This window comes from Salmo salar, chromosome 02 (genome assembly GCF_965601325.2).
Source record: "Salmo salar chromosome 02, fSalSal1, whole genome shotgun sequence".
NCBI lineage: Eukaryota > Metazoa > Chordata > Actinopteri > Salmoniformes > Salmonidae > Salmo > Salmo salar.
In genome coordinates, this window is record NC_138292.1 from 98,039,965 (window position 1) to 98,058,192 (window position 18,228).

General features: G+C 38.4%; 7 non-coding genes across 7 annotated transcripts; all 7 read left to right on the top strand.

Moving 5' to 3' along the window:
- The first annotated feature begins 3,254 nt into the window (after nucleotides 1-3,254).
- Nucleotides 3,255-3,327, top strand: trnam-cau (transfer RNA methionine (anticodon CAU)). Its single transcript has one exon. It is a non-coding gene; the product is annotated as a tRNA-Met (tRNA).
- A 611-nt stretch (nucleotides 3,328-3,938) lies between these two features.
- trnam-cau (transfer RNA methionine (anticodon CAU)) lies at nucleotides 3,939-4,011 on the top strand. Its single transcript has one exon. It is a non-coding gene; the product is annotated as a tRNA-Met (tRNA).
- Nucleotides 4,012-6,754: 2,743 nt separating this feature from the next.
- Nucleotides 6,755-6,827, top strand: trnak-cuu (transfer RNA lysine (anticodon CUU)). The gene has a single exon. It is a non-coding gene; the product is annotated as a tRNA-Lys (tRNA).
- A 2,026-nt stretch (nucleotides 6,828-8,853) lies between these two features.
- On the top strand, nucleotides 8,854-8,926 carry trnam-cau (transfer RNA methionine (anticodon CAU)). Its single transcript has one exon. It is a non-coding gene; the product is annotated as a tRNA-Met (tRNA).
- A 1,203-nt stretch (nucleotides 8,927-10,129) lies between these two features.
- trnam-cau (transfer RNA methionine (anticodon CAU)) lies at nucleotides 10,130-10,202 on the top strand. The gene has a single exon. It is a non-coding gene; the product is annotated as a tRNA-Met (tRNA).
- A 964-nt stretch (nucleotides 10,203-11,166) lies between these two features.
- On the top strand, nucleotides 11,167-11,239 carry trnam-cau (transfer RNA methionine (anticodon CAU)). Its single transcript has one exon. It is a non-coding gene; the product is annotated as a tRNA-Met (tRNA).
- Nucleotides 11,240-11,512: 273 nt separating this feature from the next.
- Nucleotides 11,513-11,585, top strand: trnam-cau (transfer RNA methionine (anticodon CAU)). The gene has a single exon. It is a non-coding gene; the product is annotated as a tRNA-Met (tRNA).
- Nucleotides 11,586-18,228: the final 6,643 nt, after the last annotated feature.

Sequence of the window (18,228 nt, forward strand, 5' to 3'; positions counted from 1 at the left end):
ATAATTTTTTCTTTTGTTTTGTTGATTAAATGTGTTTCGTTAGCGCAGTAGGTAGCGCGTCAGTCTCATAATCTGAAGGTCGTGAGTTCGATCCTCACACGGGTCAGCAAAGCCTTTAAAAAGACAGTGTTGTCTGAAGATGAAGTGACAATTAATTCTCAGATGTTTTGGACTTTCAGACAATACATACTTTTGTCACGGTGGATACCACATCTTAAGGTCGATATCTATATTTTTTACTTTAGAATGAAATCATAGTTTTTTTCTCAGGTGTTGTGGACTTTCAGACCATACATTTTGGCACGGTGCTTACAACGTCACTGTCAAAAAGTGAAGGTCGGTATCGATAATTTTTTCTTTCGATTTGTTGATTAAATGTTCTTCGTTAGCGCAGTAGGCAGCGCGTCAGTCTCATAATCTGAAGGTCATGAGTTCGATCCTCACACGGGCCAGCATAGCTTTTAAAAAGACAGCGTTGTCTGAAGATGAAGTGAAAATTAATTCTCAGTGGTTTTGGACTTTCAGACAATACATACTTTTGTCACAGTGGATACCACATCTTAAAGTCGATATCTATATTTTTTACTTTAGAATGAAATCATTGTTTTTTTCTTAGGTGTTGTGGACTTTCAGACCATACATTTTGGCACGGTGCTTACAACGTCACTGTCAAAATCTGAAGGTCGGTATCGATATTTTTTCTTACACTTAAAGCTCTAATGTGCCTCGTTGGTGCAGCAGGCAGTGCATCAGTCTCATAATCTGAAGGTCGTGAGTTCGATCCTCACACGGGGCAGCAAAGCTTATAAAAAACTGTTGTCTGATGGTGAAAATTAATTCTCAGTGGTTTTGGACTTTCAGACAATACATACTTTTGTCACGGTGGAAACCACATCTTAAGGTCGATATCAAATTGTTTTACTTTAGAATGAAATCATAGTTTTTTTCTCAGGTGTTGTGGTTTTTCAGACCATACATTTTGGCACGGTGCTTACAACGTCACTGTCAAAATCTGAAATTTGGTATCGATATTTCTTCTTACACTTCATGCTTTAATGTGCCTCGTTGGTGCAGCAGGCAGCGCGTCAGTCTCATAATCTAAAGGTCGTGAGTTCGATCCTCACACGAGGCAGCAAAGCTTATAAAAAGACAGTTGTCTGATGGTGAAAATTAATTCTCAGTGGTTTTGGACTTACAGACAATACATACTTTTGTCACGGTGGAAACCACGTCTTAAGGTCGATATCAAATTGTTTTACTTTAGAATGAAATCATAGTTTTTTTCTCAGGTGTTGTGGTTTTTCAAACCTAACATTTTGGCACGGTGCTTACAACGTCACTGTCAAAAAGTGAAGGTCGGTATCGCTAATTTTTTCTTTCGATTTGTTCATTAAATGTTCTTAGTTAGCGCAGTAGGTAGCGCGTCAGTCTCATAATCTAAAGGTCGTGAGTTCGATCCTCACACGAGCAGCAAAGCTTTTAAAAAGACAGTGTTGTCTGAAGATGAAGTGACAATTAATTCTCAGATGTTTTGGACTTTCAGACGATACATACTTTTGTCACGGTGCTTACAACGTCACTGTCAAAAAGTGAAGGTCGGTATCGATATTTTTTCTTTACGCTTAATGTTTAAAAGTGCCTCGTTGGCGCAGCAGGCAGCGCGTCAGTCTCATAATCTAAAGGTCGTGAGTTCGATCCTCACACGTGGCAGTAAAGCTTATAAAAAGTCTGTTGTCTGAAGCTGAAAATTAATTCTCAGTGGTGTTGGACGATACACACCTTTTTCACGGTGCTTACAACGTCACTGTCAAAATCTGAAGGTCGGTATCGATATTTTTTCTTACACTTAATGCTTTAATGTACCTCGTTGGTGCAGCAGGCAGCGCGTCAGTCTCATAATCTGAATGTCGTGAGTTCAATCCTCACACGGGGCAACGAAGCTTATAAAAAGACTCTTGTCCGATGGTGAAAATTAATTCTCGCTGGTTTTGGACTTTCAGACAATACATACTTTTGTCACGGTGGAAACCACATCTTAAGGTCGATATCAAATTGTTTTACTTTAGAATGAAATCATAGTTTTTTTCTCAGGTGTTGTGGTTTTTCAGACCATACATTTTGGCACGGTGCTTACAACGTCACTGTCAAAAAGTGAAGGTCGGTATCGATAATTTTTTCTTTTGATTTGTTGATTAAATGTGTTTCGTTAGCGCAGTAGGTAGCGCGTCAGTCTCATTATCTGAAGGTCGTGAGTTCAATCCTCACACGGGTCAGCAAAGCCTTTAAAAGACAGTGTTGTCTGAAGATGAAGTGACAATTAATTCTCAGATGTTTTGGACTTTCACACAATACATACTTTTGTCACGGTGGATACCACATCTTAAGGTCGATATCTATATTTTTTACTTTAGAATGAAATCATAGTTTTTTTCTCAGGTGTTGTGGACTTTCAGACCATACATTTTGGCACGGTGCTTACAACGTCACTGTCAAAAAGTGAAGGTCGGTATCGATAATTTTTTCTTTCGATTTGTTGATTAAATGTGCTTCGTTAGCGCAGTAGGTAGCGCGTCAGTCTCATAATCTGAAGGTCATGAGTTCCATCCTCACACGGGCCAGCATAGCTTTTAAAAAGACAGTGTTCTCTGAAGATGAAGTGAAAATTAATTCTCAGTGGTTTTGGACTTTCAGACAATACATACTTTTGTCACGGTGGATACCACATCTTAAAGTCGATATCTATATTTTTTACTTTAGAATGAAATCATTGTTTTTTTCTCAGGTGATGTGGACTTTCAGACCATACATTTTGGCACGGTGCTTAAAACGTCACTGTCAAAATCTGAAGGTCGTTATCCATATTTTTTCTTTATGCTTAATGTTTAGAAGTGCCTCGTTGGAACAGCAGGCAGCGTGTCAGTCTCATAATCTGAAGGTCGTGAGTTCGATCCTCACACGGGGCAGCAAAGCTTTAAAAAAGACAGTGTTTTCTGAAGATGAGGTGAAAATTAATTCTCAGTGGTATTGTACGTTCAGACGATACATACTTTTGTCACGGTGCTTACAACGTCACTGTCAAAAAGTGAAAGTCGGTATCGATATCTATATTTTTTACTTTAGAATGAAATCATTGTTTTTTTCTCAGGTGTTGTGGTTTTTCAGACCATACATTTTGGCACGGTGCTTACAACGTCACTGTCAAAAAGTGAAGGTCGGTATCGATAATTTTTTCTTTCGATTTGTTGATTAAATGTGCTTCGTTAGCGCAGTAGGTAGCGCGTCAGTCTCATAATCTGAAGGTCGTGAGTTAGATCCTCACACGGGGCAGCAAAGATTTTAAAAAGAAAGTGTTGTCTGAAGAATAAGTGACAATTAATTCTCAGATGTTTTGGACTTTCAGACAATACATACTTTTGTCACGGTGGATACCACATCTTAAGGTCGATATCTATATTTTTTACTTTAGAATGAAGTCATAGTTTTTTTCTCAGGTGTTGTGGACTTTCAGACCATACATTTTGGCACGGTGCTTACAACGTCACTGTCAAAATCTGAAGGTCGGTATCGATATTTTTTTCTTACACTATATGATTTAATTTACCTCGTTGGTGCAGCAGGCAGCGCGTCAGTCTCATAATCTGAAGGTCGTCAGTTCGATCCTCACAAGGGGCAGCAAAGCTTATAAAAAGACTGTTGTCTGATGGTGAAAATTAATTCTCAGTGGTTTTGGACTTTCAGACAATACATACTTTTGTCACGGTGGAAACCACATCTTAAGGTCGATATCAAATTGTTTTACTTTAGAATGAAATCATAATTTTTTTCTCAGGTGTTGTGGTTTTTCAGACCATACATTTTGGCACGGTGCTTACAACGTCACTGTCAAAAAGTGAATGTCGGTATCGATAATTTTTTCTTTCGATTTCTTAATTAAATGTTCCTCGTTAGCGCAGTAGGTAGCGCGTCAGTCTCATAATCTGAAGGTCGTGAGTTCGATCCTCACACGGGGCAGCAAAGCTCTTAAAAAGACAGCGTTTTCTGAAGATGAAGTGAAAATTAATTCTCAGTGGTATTGGACATTCAGACGATACATACTTTTGTCACGGTGCTTACAACGTCACTGTCAAAATCTGAAGCTCGGTATCGATATCTATATTTTTACTTTTGAATGAAATCATTGTTTATTTCTTAGGTGTTGTGGACTTTCAGACCATACATTTTGGCACGGTGCTTTCAACGTCACTGTCAAAATCTGAAGGTCGGTATCGATCATTTTTTATTTCGATGTCTTCATGTAATGTGACGTGTTAGCGCAGTAGGTAGTGCATCAGTCTTATAATCTGAAGGTCGTGAGTTCTATCCTCACACGGGGCAGCAAAGATTTTAAAAAGAAAGTTTTGTCTGAAGATGAAGTGACAATTAATTCTCAGATGTTTTGGACTTTCAGACAATACATACTTTTGTCACGGTGGAAACCACATCTTAAGGTCTATATCAAATTGTTTTACTTTAGAATGAAATCATAGTTTTTTTCTCAGGTGTTGTGGTTTTTCAGACCATACATTTTGGCACGGTGCTTACAACGTCACTGTCAAAAAGTGAAGGTCGGTATCGATATTTTTTTCTTTCGATTAGTTGATTAAATCTTCTTAGTTAGCGCAGTAGGTAGCGCGTCAGTCTCATAATCTGAAGGTCGTGAGTTCGATCCTCACACGGGGCAGCAAAGTCTTAAAAAGACAGTGTTTTCTGAAGATGAAGTGAAAATTAATTCTCAGTGTTATTGGACGTTCAGACAATACATACTTTTGTCACGGTGCTTACAACGTCACTGTAAAATCTGAAGGTCGGTATCGATATCTATATTTTCTACTTTAGAATGAAATCATTGTTTTTTTCTTAGGTGTTGTGGACTTTCAGACCATACATTTTGGCACAGTGCTTACAACGTCACTGTCAAAATCTGAAATTTGGTATCGATATTTTTTCTTACACTTCAGGCTTTAATGTGCCTCGTTGGTGCAGCAGGCAGCACGTCAGTCTCATAATCTAAAGGTCGTGAGTTCGATCCTCACACGGGGCAGCAAAGCTTTTAAAAAGACAGTGTTGTCCGAAGATGAAGTGAAAATTAATTCTCAGTGGTTTTGGACTTTCAGACAATACATACTTTTGTCACGGTGGAAACCACATCTTAAGGTCGATATCAAATTGTTTTACTTTAGAATGAAATCATAATTTTTTTCTCAGGTGTTGTGGTTTTTCAGACCATACATTTTGGCACGGTGCTTACAACGTCACTGTCAAAAAGTGAATGTCGGTATCGATAATTTTTTCTTTCGATTTCTTAATTAAATGTTCCTCGTTAGCGCAGTAGGTAGCGCGTCAGTCTCATAATCTGAAGGTTGTGAGTTCGATCCTCACACGGGGCAGCAAAGCTCTTAAAAAGACAGTGTTTTCTGAAGATGAAGTGAAAATTAATTCTCAGTGGTATTGGACATTCAGACGATACATACTTTTGTCACGGTGCTTACAACGTCACTGTCAAAATCTGAAGCTCGGTATCGATATCTATATTTTTACTTTTGAATGAAATCATTGTTTATTTCTTAGGTGTTGTGGACTTTCAGACCATACATTTTGGCACGGTGCTTTCAACGTCACTGTCAAAATCTGAAGGTCGGTATCGATCATTTTTTATTTCGATGTCTTCATGTAATGTGACGTGTTAGCGCAGTAGGTAGTGCATCAGTCTTATAATCTGAAGGTCGTGAGTTCTATCCTCACACGGGGCAGCAAAGATTTTAAAAAGAAAGTTTTGTCTGAAGATGAAGTGACAATTAATTCTCAGATGTTTTGGACTTTCAGACAATACATATTTTTGTCACGGTGGATACCACATCTTAAGGTCGATATCTCTATTTTTTACTTTAGAATGAAATCATAGTTTTTTTCTCAGGTGTTGTGGCCTTTCAGACCATACATTTTGGCACGGTGCTTACAACGTCACTGTCAAAAAGTGAAGGTCGGTATCGATATTTTTTCTTAAACTTAATGATTTAATGTGCCTCGTTGGCGGAGCAGGCAGTGCTTCAGTCTCATAATCTGAAGGTCGTGAGTTCGATCCTCACACGGGTCAGCAAAGCTTATAAAAGACAGTTTTGTCTGAAGGTGAAAATTAATTCTCAGTGGTTTTGGACTTTCAGACAATACATACTTTTGTCACGGTGCTTACAACGTCACTGTAAAATCTGAAGGTCGGTATCGATATCTATATTTTTTACTTTAGAATGAAATCATTGTTTTTTTCATAGGTGTTGTGGACTTTCAGACCATACATTTTGGCACGGTGGTTACAACGTCACTGTCAAAATCTGAAGGTCGGTATCGATATTTTTTCTTACACTTCATGCTTTATTGTGCCTCGTTGGTGCAGCAGGCAGCGCGTCAGTCTCATAATCTAAAGGTCGTGAGTTCGATCCTCACACGGGGCAGCAAAGCTTATAAAAAGACTGTTGTCTAATGGTGAAAATTAATTCTCAGTGTTTTTGGACTTACAGACAATACATACTTTTGTCACAGTGGAAACCACGTCTTAAGGTCGATATCAAATTGTTTTACTTTAGAATGAAATCATAGTTTTTTTCTCAGGTGTTGTGGTTTTTCAGACCTAGCATTTTGGCACGGTGCTTACAACGTCACTGTCAAAAAGTGAAGGTCGGTATCGATAATTTTTTCTTTCGATTTGTTGATTAAACGTGCTTCGTTAGCGCAGTAGGTAGCGCGTCAGTCTCTTAATCTGAAGGTCGTGAGTTAGATCCTCACACGGGGCAGCAAAGATTTTAAAAAGAAAGTGTTGTCTGAAGAATAAGTGACAATTAATTCTCAGATGTTTTGGACTTTCAGACAATACATACTTTTGTCACGGTGGATACCACATCTTAAGGTCGATATCTATATTTTTTACTTTAGAATGAAGTCATAGTTTTTTTCTCAGGTGTTGTGGACTTTCAGACCATACATTTTGGCACGGTGCTTACAACGTCACTGTCAAAATCTGAAGGTCGGTATCGATATTTTTTTCTTACACTATATGATTTAATTTACCTCGTTGGTGCAGCAGGCAGCGCGTCAGTCTCATAATCTGAAGGTCGTCAGTTCGATCCTCACAAGGGGCAGCAAAGCTTATAAAAAGACTGTTGTCTGATGGTGAAAATTAATTCTCAGTGGTTTTGGACTTTCAGACAATACATACTTTTGTCACGGTGGAAACCACATCTTAAGGTCGATATCAAATTGTTTTACTTTAGAATGAAATCATAATTTTTTTCTCAGGTGTTGTGGTTTTTCAGACCATACATTTTGGCACGGTGCTTACAACGTCACTGTCAAAAAGTGAATGTCGGTATCGATAATTTTTTCTTTCGATTTCTTAATTAAATGTTCCTTGTTAGCGCAGTAGGTAGCGCGTCAGTCTCATAATCTGAAGGTCGTGAGTTCGATCCTCACACGGGGCAGCAAAGCTCTTAAAAAGACAGCGTTTTCTGAAGATGAAGTGAAAATTAATTCTCAGTGGTATTGGACATTCAGACGATACATACTTTTGTCACGGTGCTTACAACGTCACTGTCAAAATCTGAAGCTCGGTATCGATATCTATATTTTTACTTTTGAATGAAATCATTGTTTATTTCTTAGGTGTTGTGGACTTTCAGACCATACATTTTGGCACGGTGCTTTCAACGTCACTGTCAAAATCTGAAGGTCGGTATCGATCATTTTTTATTTCGATGTCTTCATGTAATGTGACGTGTTAGCGCAGTAGGTAGTGCATCAGTCTTATAATCTGAAGGTCGTGAGTTCTATCCTCACACGGGGCAGCAAAGACTTTAAAAAGAAAGTTTTGTCTGAAGATGAAGTGACAATTAATTCTCAGATGTTTTGGACTTTCAGACAATACATACTTTTGTCACGGTGGAAACCACATCTTAAGGTCTATATCAAATTGTTTTACTTTAGAATGAAATCATAGTTTTTTTCTCAGGTGTTGTGGTTTTTCAGACCATACATTTTGGCACGGTGCTTACAACGTCACTGTCAAAAAGTGAAGGTCGGTATCGATATTTTTTTCTTTCGATTAGTTGATTAAATCTTCTTAGTTAGCGCAGTAGGTAGCGCGTCAGTCTCATAATCTGAAGGTCGTGAGTTCGATCCTCACACGGGGCAGCAAAGTTTTAAAAAGACAGTGTTTTCTGAAGATGAAGTGAAAATTAATTCTCAGTGTTATTGGACGTTCAGACAATACATACTTTTGTCACGGTGCTTACAACGTCACTGTAAAATCTGAAGGTCGGTATCGATATCTATATTTTCTACTTTAGAATGAAATCATTGTTTTTTTCTTAGGTGTTGTGGACTTTCAGACCATACATTTTGGCACAGTGCTTACAACGTCACTGTCAAAATCTGAAATTTGGTATCGATATTTTTTCTTACACTTCAGGCTTTAATGTGCCTCGTTGGTGCAGCAGGCAGCACGTCAGTCTCATAATCTAAAGGTCGTGAGTTCGATCCTCACACGGGGCAGCAAAGCTTTTAAAAAGACAGTGTTGTCCGAAGATGAAGTGAAAATTAATTCTCAGTGGTTTTGGACTTTCAGACAATACATACTTTTGTCACGGTGGAAACCACATCTTAAGGTCGATATCAAATTGTTTTACTTTAGAATGAAATCATAATTTTTTTCTCAGGTGTTGTGGTTTTTCAGACCATACATTTTGGCACGGTGCTTACAACGTCACTGTCAAAAAGTGAATGTCGGTATCGATAATTTTTTCTTTCGATTTCTTAATTAAATGTTCCTCGTTAGCGCAGTAGGTAGCGCGTCAGTCTCATAATCTGAAGGTCGTGAGTTCGATCCTCACACGGGGCAGCAAAGCTCTTAAAAAGACAGTGTTTTCTGAAGATGAAGTGAAAATTAATTCTCAGTGGTATTGGACATTCAGACGATACATTTTGGCACGGTGCTTTCAACGTCACTGTCAAAATCTGAAGGTCGGTATCGATCATTTTTTATTTCGATGTCTTCATGTAATGTGACGTGTTAGCGCAGTAGGTAGTGCATCAGTCTTATAATCTGAAGGTCGTGAGTTCTATCCTCACACGGGGCAGCAAAGATTTTAAAAAGAAAGTTTTGTCTGAAGATGAAGTGACAATTAATTCTCAGATGTTTTGGACTTTCAGACAATACATATTTTTGTCACGGTGGATACCACATCTTAAGGTCGATATCTCTATTTTTTACTTTAGAATGAAATCATAGTTTTTTTCTCAGGTGTTGTGGCCTTTCAGACCATACATTTTGGCACGGTGCTTACAACGTCACTGTCAAAAAGTGAAGGTCGGTATCGATATTTTTTCTTAAACTTAATGATTTAATGTGCCTCGTTGGCGCAGCAGGCAGTGCGTCAGTCTCATAATCTGAAGGTCGTGAGTTCGATCCTCACACGGGTCAGCAAAGCTTATAAAAGACAGTTTTGTCTGAAGGTGAAAATTAATTCTCAGTGGTTTTGGACTTTCAGACAATACATACTTTTGTCACGGTGCTTACAACGTCACTGTAAAATCTGAAGGTCGGTATCGATATCTATATTTTTTACTTTAGAATGAAATCATTGTTTTTTTCATAGGTGTTGTGGACTTTCAGACCATACATTTTGGCACGGTGGTTACAACGTCACTGTCAAAATCTGAAGGTCGGTATCGATATTTTTTCTTACACTTCATGCTTTATTGTGCCTCGTTGGTGCAGCAGGCAGCGCGTCAGTCTCATAATCTAAAGGTCGTGAGTTCGATCCTCACACGGGGCAGCAAAGCTTATAAAAAGACTGTTGTCTAATGGTGAAAATTAATTCTCAGTGTTTTTGGACTTACAGACAATACATACTTTTGTCACAGTGGAAACCACGTCTTAAGGTCGATATCAAATTGTTTTACTTTAGAATGAAATCATAGTTTTTTTCTCAGGTGTTGTGGTTTTTCAGACCTAGCATTTTGGCACGGTGCTTACAACGTCACTGTCAAAAAGTGAAGGTCGGTATCGATAATTTTTTCTTTCGATTTGTTGATTAAATGTGCTTCGTTAGCGCAGTAGGTAGCGCGTCAGTCTCATAATCTGAAGGTCGTGAGTTAGATCCTCACACGGGGCAGCAAAGATTTTAAAAAGAAAGTGTTGTCTGAAGAATAAGTGACAATTAATTCTCAGATGTTTTGGACTTTCAGACAATACATACTTTTGTCACGGTGGATACCACATCTTAAGGTCGATATCTATATTTTTTACTTTAGAATGAAATCATAGTTTTTTTCTCAGGTGTTGTGGACTTTCAGACCATACATTTTGGCACGGTGCTTACAACGTCAGTGTCAAAAAGTGAAGGTCGGTATCGATATTTTTTTCTTTCTATTAGTTGATTAAATGTTCTTAGTTAGCGCAGTAGGTAGCGCATCAGTCTCATAATCTGAAGGTCGTGAGTTCGATCCTCACACGGGGCAGCAAAGTTTTAAAAAGACAGTGTTGTCCGAAGATGAAGTGAAAATTAATTCTCAGTGTTTTTGGACTTTCAGACAATACATACTTTTGTCACGGTGGAAACCACATCTTAAGGTCGATATCAAATTGTTTTACTTTAGAATGAAATCATTGTTTTTTTCTCAGGTGTTGTGGTTTTTCAGACCATACATTTTGGCACGGTGCTTACAACGTCACTGTCAAAGAGTGAAGGTCAGTATCGATATTTTTTTCTTTCGATTTGTTGATTAAATGTGCTTCGTTAGTGCAGTAGGTAGCGCGTCAGTCTCATAATCTGAAGGTCTTGAGTTCGATCCTCACATGGGGCAGCAAAGCTTATAAAAAGACAGTGTTGTCCGAAGATGAAGTGAAAATTAATTCTCAGTGGTTTTGGACTTTCAGACAATACATACTTTTGTCACGGTGGAAACCACATCTTAAGGTCGATATCAAATTGTTTTACTTTAGAATGATTTCATAATTTTTTTCTCAGGTGTTGTGGTTTTTCAGACCATACATTTTGGCACGGTGCTTACAACGTCACTGTCAAAAAGTGAATGTCGGTATCGATAATTTTTTCTTTCGATTTCTTAATTAAATATGCCTCGTTAGCGCAGTAGGTAGCGCGTCAGTCTCATAATCTGAAGGTGGTGAGTTCGATCCTCACACGGGGCAGCAAAGCTTTTAAAAAGACAGTGTTGTCCGAAGATGAAGTGAAAATTAATTCTCAGTGGTTTTGGACTTTCAGACAATACATACTTTTGTCACGGTGGAAACCACATCTTAAGGTCGATATCAAATTGTTTTACTTTAGAATGAAATCATTGTTTTTTTCTCAGGTGTTGTGGTTTTTCAGACCATACATTTTGGCACGGTGCTTACAACGTCACTGTCAAAAAGTGAATGTCGGTATCGATAATTTTTTCATCCGATTTCTTAATTAAATATGCCTCGTTAGCGCAGTAGGTAGCGCGTCAGTCTCATAATCTGAAGGTCGTGAGTTCGATCCTCACACGGGGCAGCAAAGCTTTTAAAAAGACAGTGTTTTCTGAAGATGAAGTGAAAATTAATTCTCAGTGGTATTGGACATTCAGACGATACATACTTTTGTCACGGTGCTTACAACGTCACTGTCAAAATCTGAAGGTCGGTATCGATATCTATATTTTTTACTTTAGAATGAAATCATTGTTTATTTCTTAGGTGTTGTGGACTTTCAGACCATACATTTTGGCACGGTGCTTTCAACGTCACTGTCAAAATCTGAAGGTCGGTATCGATCATTTTTTATTTCGATGTCTTCATGTAATGTGACTTGTTAGCGCAGTAGGTAGTGCATCAGTTCTATATTCTGAAGGTCGTGAGTTCGATCCTCACAGGGGGCAGCAAAGATTTTAAAAAGAAAGTTTTGTCTGAAGCTGAAGTGACAATTAATCCTCAGATGTTTTGGACTTTCAGACAATACATATTTTTGTCACGGTGGATACCACATCTTAAGGTCGATATCTATATTTTTTACTTTAGAATGAAATCATAGTTTTTTTCTCAGGTGTTGTGGCCTTTCAGACCATACATTTTGGCACGGTGCTTACAACGTCACTGTCAAAAAGTGAAGGTCGGTATCGATATTTTTTCTTACACTTAATGAATTAATGTGCCTCGTTGGCGCAGCACGCAGTGCGTCAGTTTCATAATCTGAAGGTCGTGAGTTCGATCCTCACATGGGGCAGCAAAGCTTATAAAATGACAGTGTTGTCTGAAGGTGAAAATTAATTCTCAGTGGTTTTGGACTTTCAGACAGTACATACTTTTGTCACGGTGGAAACCACATCATAAGGTCGATATCAAATTGTTTTACTTTAGAATGAAATCGTAGTTTTTTTCTCAGGTGTTGTGGACTTTCAGACCATACATTTTGGCACGGTGCTTACATCGTCACTGTCAAAAAGTGAAGGTCGGTATCGATATTTTTTCTTACACTTAATGATTTAACGTTCCTTGTTGGCGCAGCAGGCACCGCGTCAGTCTCATAATCTGAAGGTCGTGAGTTCGATCCTCACACGGAGCAGCAAAGCTTATAAAAGACAGTTTTGTCTGAAGGTGAAAATTAATTCTCAGTGGTTTTGGACTTTCAGACAATACATACTTTTGTCACGGTGGATACCACATCTTAAGGTCGATATCTATATTTTTTACTTTAGAATGAAATCATAGTTTTTTTCTCAGGTGTTGTGGACTTTCAGACCATACATTTTGGCACGGTGCTTACAACGTCACTGTCAAAAAGTGAAGGTCGGTATCAATATTTTTTCTTACACTTAAAGCTTTAACGTGCCTCTTTGGCGCAGCAGGCAGCGCGTCAGTCTCATAATTTGAAGGTCGTAAGTTCGATCCTCACACGGGGCAGCAAAGCTTATAAAAAGACAGTGATGTCCGAAGGTGAAAATTAATTCTCAGTGGTTTTGGACTTTCAGACAATACATACTTTTGTCACGGTGGAAACCACATCATAAGGTCGATATCAAATTGTTTTACTTTAGAATGAAATCGTAGTTTTTTTCTCAGGTGTTGTGGACTTTCAGACCATACATTTTGGCACGGTGCTTACATCGTCACTGTCAAAAAGTGAAGGTCGGTATCGATATTTTTTCTTACACTTAATGGTTTAACGTTCCTTGTTGGCGCAGCAGGCACCGCGTCAGTCTCATAATCTGAAGATCGTGAGTTCGATCCTCACACGGGGCAGCAAAGCTTATAAAAGACAGTTTTGTCTGAAGGTGAAAATTAATTCTCAGTGGTTTTGGACTTTCAGACAATACATACTTTTGTCACGGTGGATACCACATCTTAAGGTCGATATCTATATTTTTTACTTTAGAATGAAATCATAGTTTTTTTCTCAGGTGTTGTGGACTTTCAGACCATACATTTTGGCACGGTGCTTACAACGTCACTGTCAAAAAGTGAAGGTCGGTATCAATATTTTTTCTTACACTTAAAGCTTTAACGTGCCTCTTTGGCGCAGCAGGCAGCGCGTCAGTCTCATAATTTGAAGGTCGTAAGTTCGATCCTCACACGGGGCAGCAAAGCTTATAAAAAGACAGTGATGTCCGAAGGTGAAAATTAATTCTCAGTGGTTTTGGACTTTCAGACAATACATACTTTTGTCACGGTGGAAACCACATCTTAAGGTCGATATCAAATTGTTTTACTTTAGAATGAAATCATTGTTTTTTTCTCAGGTGTTGTGGTTTTTCAGACCATACATTTTGGCACGGTGCTTACAACGTCACTGTCAAAATCTGAAGGTCGTTATCGATATTTTTTCTTTACGCTTAAGGTTTAAATGTACCTCGTTGGCGCAGCAGGCAGTGCGTCAGTCTCATAATCTGAAGGTCGTGAGTTCGATCCTCAAAAGGGGCAGCAAAGCTTTTAAAAAGACAGTGTTTTCTGAAGATGAAGTGAAAATTAATTCTCAGTGTTATTGGACGTTCAGACGATACATACTTTTGTCACGGTGCTTACAACGTCACTGTAAAATCTGAAGGTCGGTATCGATATCTATATTTTTTACTTTAGAATGAAATCATTGTTTATTTCTTAGGTGTTGTGGACTTTCAGACCATACATTTTGGCACGGTGCTTACAACGTCACTGTCAAAATCTGAAGGTCGGTATCGATATCTATATTTTTTACTTTAGAATGAAATCATTGTTTTTTTCTTAGGTGTTGTGGACTTTCAGACCATACATTTTGGCACGGTGCTTACAACGTCACTGTCTTTAATCTGAAATTTGGTATCGATATTTTTTCTTACACTTCATGCTTTAATGTGCCTCCTTGGTGCAGCAGGCAGCGCGTCAGTCTCATAATCTGAAGGTCGTGAGTTCGATCCTCACACGGGGCAGCAAAGCTTATAAAAAGACCGTTGTCTGATGGTGAAAATTAATTCTCGGTTGTTTTGGACTTACAGACAATACATACTTTTGTCATGGTGGAAACCACGTCTTAAGGTCGATATCAAATTGTTTTACTTTAGAATGAAATCATAGTTTTTTTCTCAGGTGTTGTGGTTTTTCAGACCTAACATTTTGGCACGGTGCTTACAACGTCGCAGTCAAAAAGTGAAGGTCGGTATCGATAATTTTTTCTTTCGATTTGTTGATTAAATGTTCTTAGTTAGGGCAGTAGGTAGCGCGTCAGTCTCATAATCTGAAGGTCGTGAGTTCGATCCTCACACGGGGCAGCAAAGCTTTTAAAAAGACAGTGTTGTCCGAAGATGAAGTGAAAATTAATTCTCAGTGGTTTTGGACTTTCAGACAATACATACTTTTGTCACGGTGGATACCACATCTTAAGGTCGATATAAAATTGTTTTACTTTAGAATGATTTCATAATTTTTTTCTCAGGTGTTGTGGACTTTCAGACCATACATTTTGGCACGGTGATTACAACGTCACTGTCAAAAAGTGAAGGTCGGTATCAATATTTTTTCTTACACTTAATGCTTTAATGTGCCTCTTTGGCGCAGCAGGCATCGCGTCAGTCTCATAATTTGAAGGTCGTAAGTTCGATCCTCACACGGGGCAGCAAAGCTTATAAAAAGACAGTGATGTCCGAAGGTGAAAATTAATTCTCAGTGGTTTTGGACTTTCAGACAATACATACTTTTGTCACGGTGGAAACCACATCTTAAGGTCGATATCAAATTGTTTTACTTTAGAATGAAATCATTGTTTTTTTCTCAGGTGTTGTGGTTTTTCAGACCATACATTTTGGCACGGTGCTTACAACGTCACTGTCAAAATCTGAAGGTCGTTATCGATATTTTTTCTTTACGCTTAAGGTTTAAATGTACCTCGTTGGCGCAGCAGGCAGTGCGTCAGTCTCATAATCTGAAGGTCGTGAGTTCGATCCTCAAAAGGGGCAGCAAAGCTTTTAAAAAGACAGTGTTTTCTGAAGATGAAGTGAAAATTAATTCTCAGTGTTATTGGACGTTCAGACGATACATACTTTTGTCACGGTGCTTACAACGTCACTGTAAAATCTGAAGGTCGGTATCGATATCTATATTTTTTACTTTAGAATGAAATCATTGTTTATTTCTTAGGTGTTGTGGACTTTCAGACCATACATTTTGGCACGGTGCTTACAACGTCACTGTCAAAATCTGAAGGTCGGTATCGATATCTATATTTTTTACTTTAGAATGAAATCATTGTTTTTTTCTTAGGTGTTGTGGACTTTCAGACCATACATTTTGGCACGGTGCTTACAACGTCACTGTCTTTAATCTGAAATTTGGTATCGATATTTTTTCTTACACTTCATGCTTTAATGTGCCTCCTTGGTGCAGCAGGCAGCGCGTCAGTCTCATAATCTGAAGGTCGTGAGTTCGATCCTCACACGGGGCAGCAAAGCTTATAAAAAGACCGTTGTCTGATGGTGAAAATTAATTCTCGGTTGTTTTGGACTTACAGACAATACATACTTTTGTCATGGTGGAAACCACGTCTTAAGGTCGATATCAAATTGTTTTACTTTAGAATGAAATCATAGTTTTTTTCTCAGGTGTTGTGGTTTTTCAGACCTAACATTTTGGCACGGTGCTTACAACGTCGCAGTCAAAAAGTGAAGGTCGGTATCGATAATTTTTTCTTTCGATTTGTTGATTAAATGTTCTTAGTTAGCGCAGTAGGTAGCGCGTCAGTTTCATAATCTGAAGGTCGTGAGTTCGATCCTCACATGGGGCAGCAAAGCTTATAAAATGACAGTGTTGTCTGAAGGTGAAAATTAATTCTCAGTGGTTTTGGACTTTCAGACAGTACATACTTTTGTCACGGTGGAAACCACATCATAAGGTCGATATCAAATTGTTTTACTTTAGAATGAAATCGTAGTTTTTTTCTCAGGTGTTGTGGACTTTCAGACCATACATTTTGGCACGGTGCTTACATCGTCACTGTCAAAAAGTGAAGGTCGGTATCGATATTTTTTCTTACACTTAATGATTTAACGTTCCTTGTTGGCGCAGCAGGCACCGCGTCAGTCTCATAATCTGAAGGTCGTGAGTTCGATCCTCACACGGAGCAGCAAAGCTTATAAAAGACAGTTTTGTCTGAAGGTGAAAATTAATTCTCAGTGGTTTTGGACTTTCAGACAATACATACTTTTGTCACGGTGGATACCACATCTTAAGGTCGATATCTATATTTTTTACTTTAGAATGAAATCATAGTTTTTTTCTCAGGTGTTGTGGACTTTCAGACCATACATTTTGGCACGGTGCTTACAACGTCACTGTCAAAAAGTGAAGGTCGGTATCAATATTTTTTCTTACACTTAAAGCTTTAACGTGCCTCTTTGGCGCAGCAGGCAGCGCGTCAGTCTCATAATTTGAAGGTCGTAAGTTCGATCCTCACACGGGGCAGCAAAGCTTATAAAAAGACAGTGATGTCCGAAGGTGAAAATTAATTCTCAGTGGTTTTGGACTTTCAGACAATACATACTTTTGTCACGGTGGAAACCACATCTTAAGGTCGATATCAAATTGTTTTACTTTAGAATGAAATCATTGTTTTTTTCTCAGGTGTTGTGGTTTTTCAGACCATACATTTTGGCACGGTGCTTACAACGTCACTGTCAAAATCTGAAGGTCGTTATCGATATTTTTTCTTTACGCTTAAGGTTTAAAAGTGCCTCGTTGGCGCAGCAGGCAGTGCGTCAGTCTCATAATCTGAAGGTCGTGAGTTCGATCCTCAAAAGGGGCAGCAAAGCTTTTAAAAAGACAGTGTTTTCTGAAGATGAAGTGAAAATTAATTCTCAGTGTTATTGGACGTTCAGACGATACATACTTTTGTCACGGTGCTTACAACGTCACTGTAAAATCTGAAGGTCGGTATCGATATCTATATTTTTTATTTTAGAATGAAATCATTGTTTATTTCTTAGGTGTTGTGGACTTTCAGACCATACATTTTGGCACGGTGCTTACAACGTCACTGTCAAAATCTGAAGGTCGGTATCGATATCTATATTTTTTACTTTAGAATGAAATCATTGTTTTTTTCTTAGGTGTTGTGGACTTTCAGACCATACATTTTGGCACGGTGCTTACAACGTCACTGTCTTTAATCTGAAATTTGGTATCGATATTTTTTCTTACACTTCATGCTTTAATGTGCCTCCTTGGTGCAGCAGGCAGCGCGTCAGTCTCATAATCTAAAGGTCGTGAGTTCGATCCTCACACGGGGCAGCAAAGCTTATAAAAAGACCGTTGTCTGATGGTGAAAATTAATTCTCGGTGGTTTTGGACTTACAGACAATACATACTTTTGTCACGGTGGAAACCACGTCTTAAGGTCGATATCAAATTGTTTTACTTTAGAATGAAATCATAGTTTTTTTCTCAGGTGTTGTGGTTTTTCAGACCTAACTTTTTGGCACGGTGCTTACAACGTCACTGTCAAAAAGTGAAGGTCGGTATCGATAATTTTTTCTTTCGATTTGTTGATTAAATGTTCTTAGTTAGCGCAGTAGGTAGCGCGTCAGTCTCATAATCTGAAGGTCGTGAGTTCGATCCTCACACGGGGCAGCAAAGGTTTTAAAAAGACAGTGTTGTCCGAAGATGAAGTGAAAATTAATTCTCAGTGGTTTTGGACT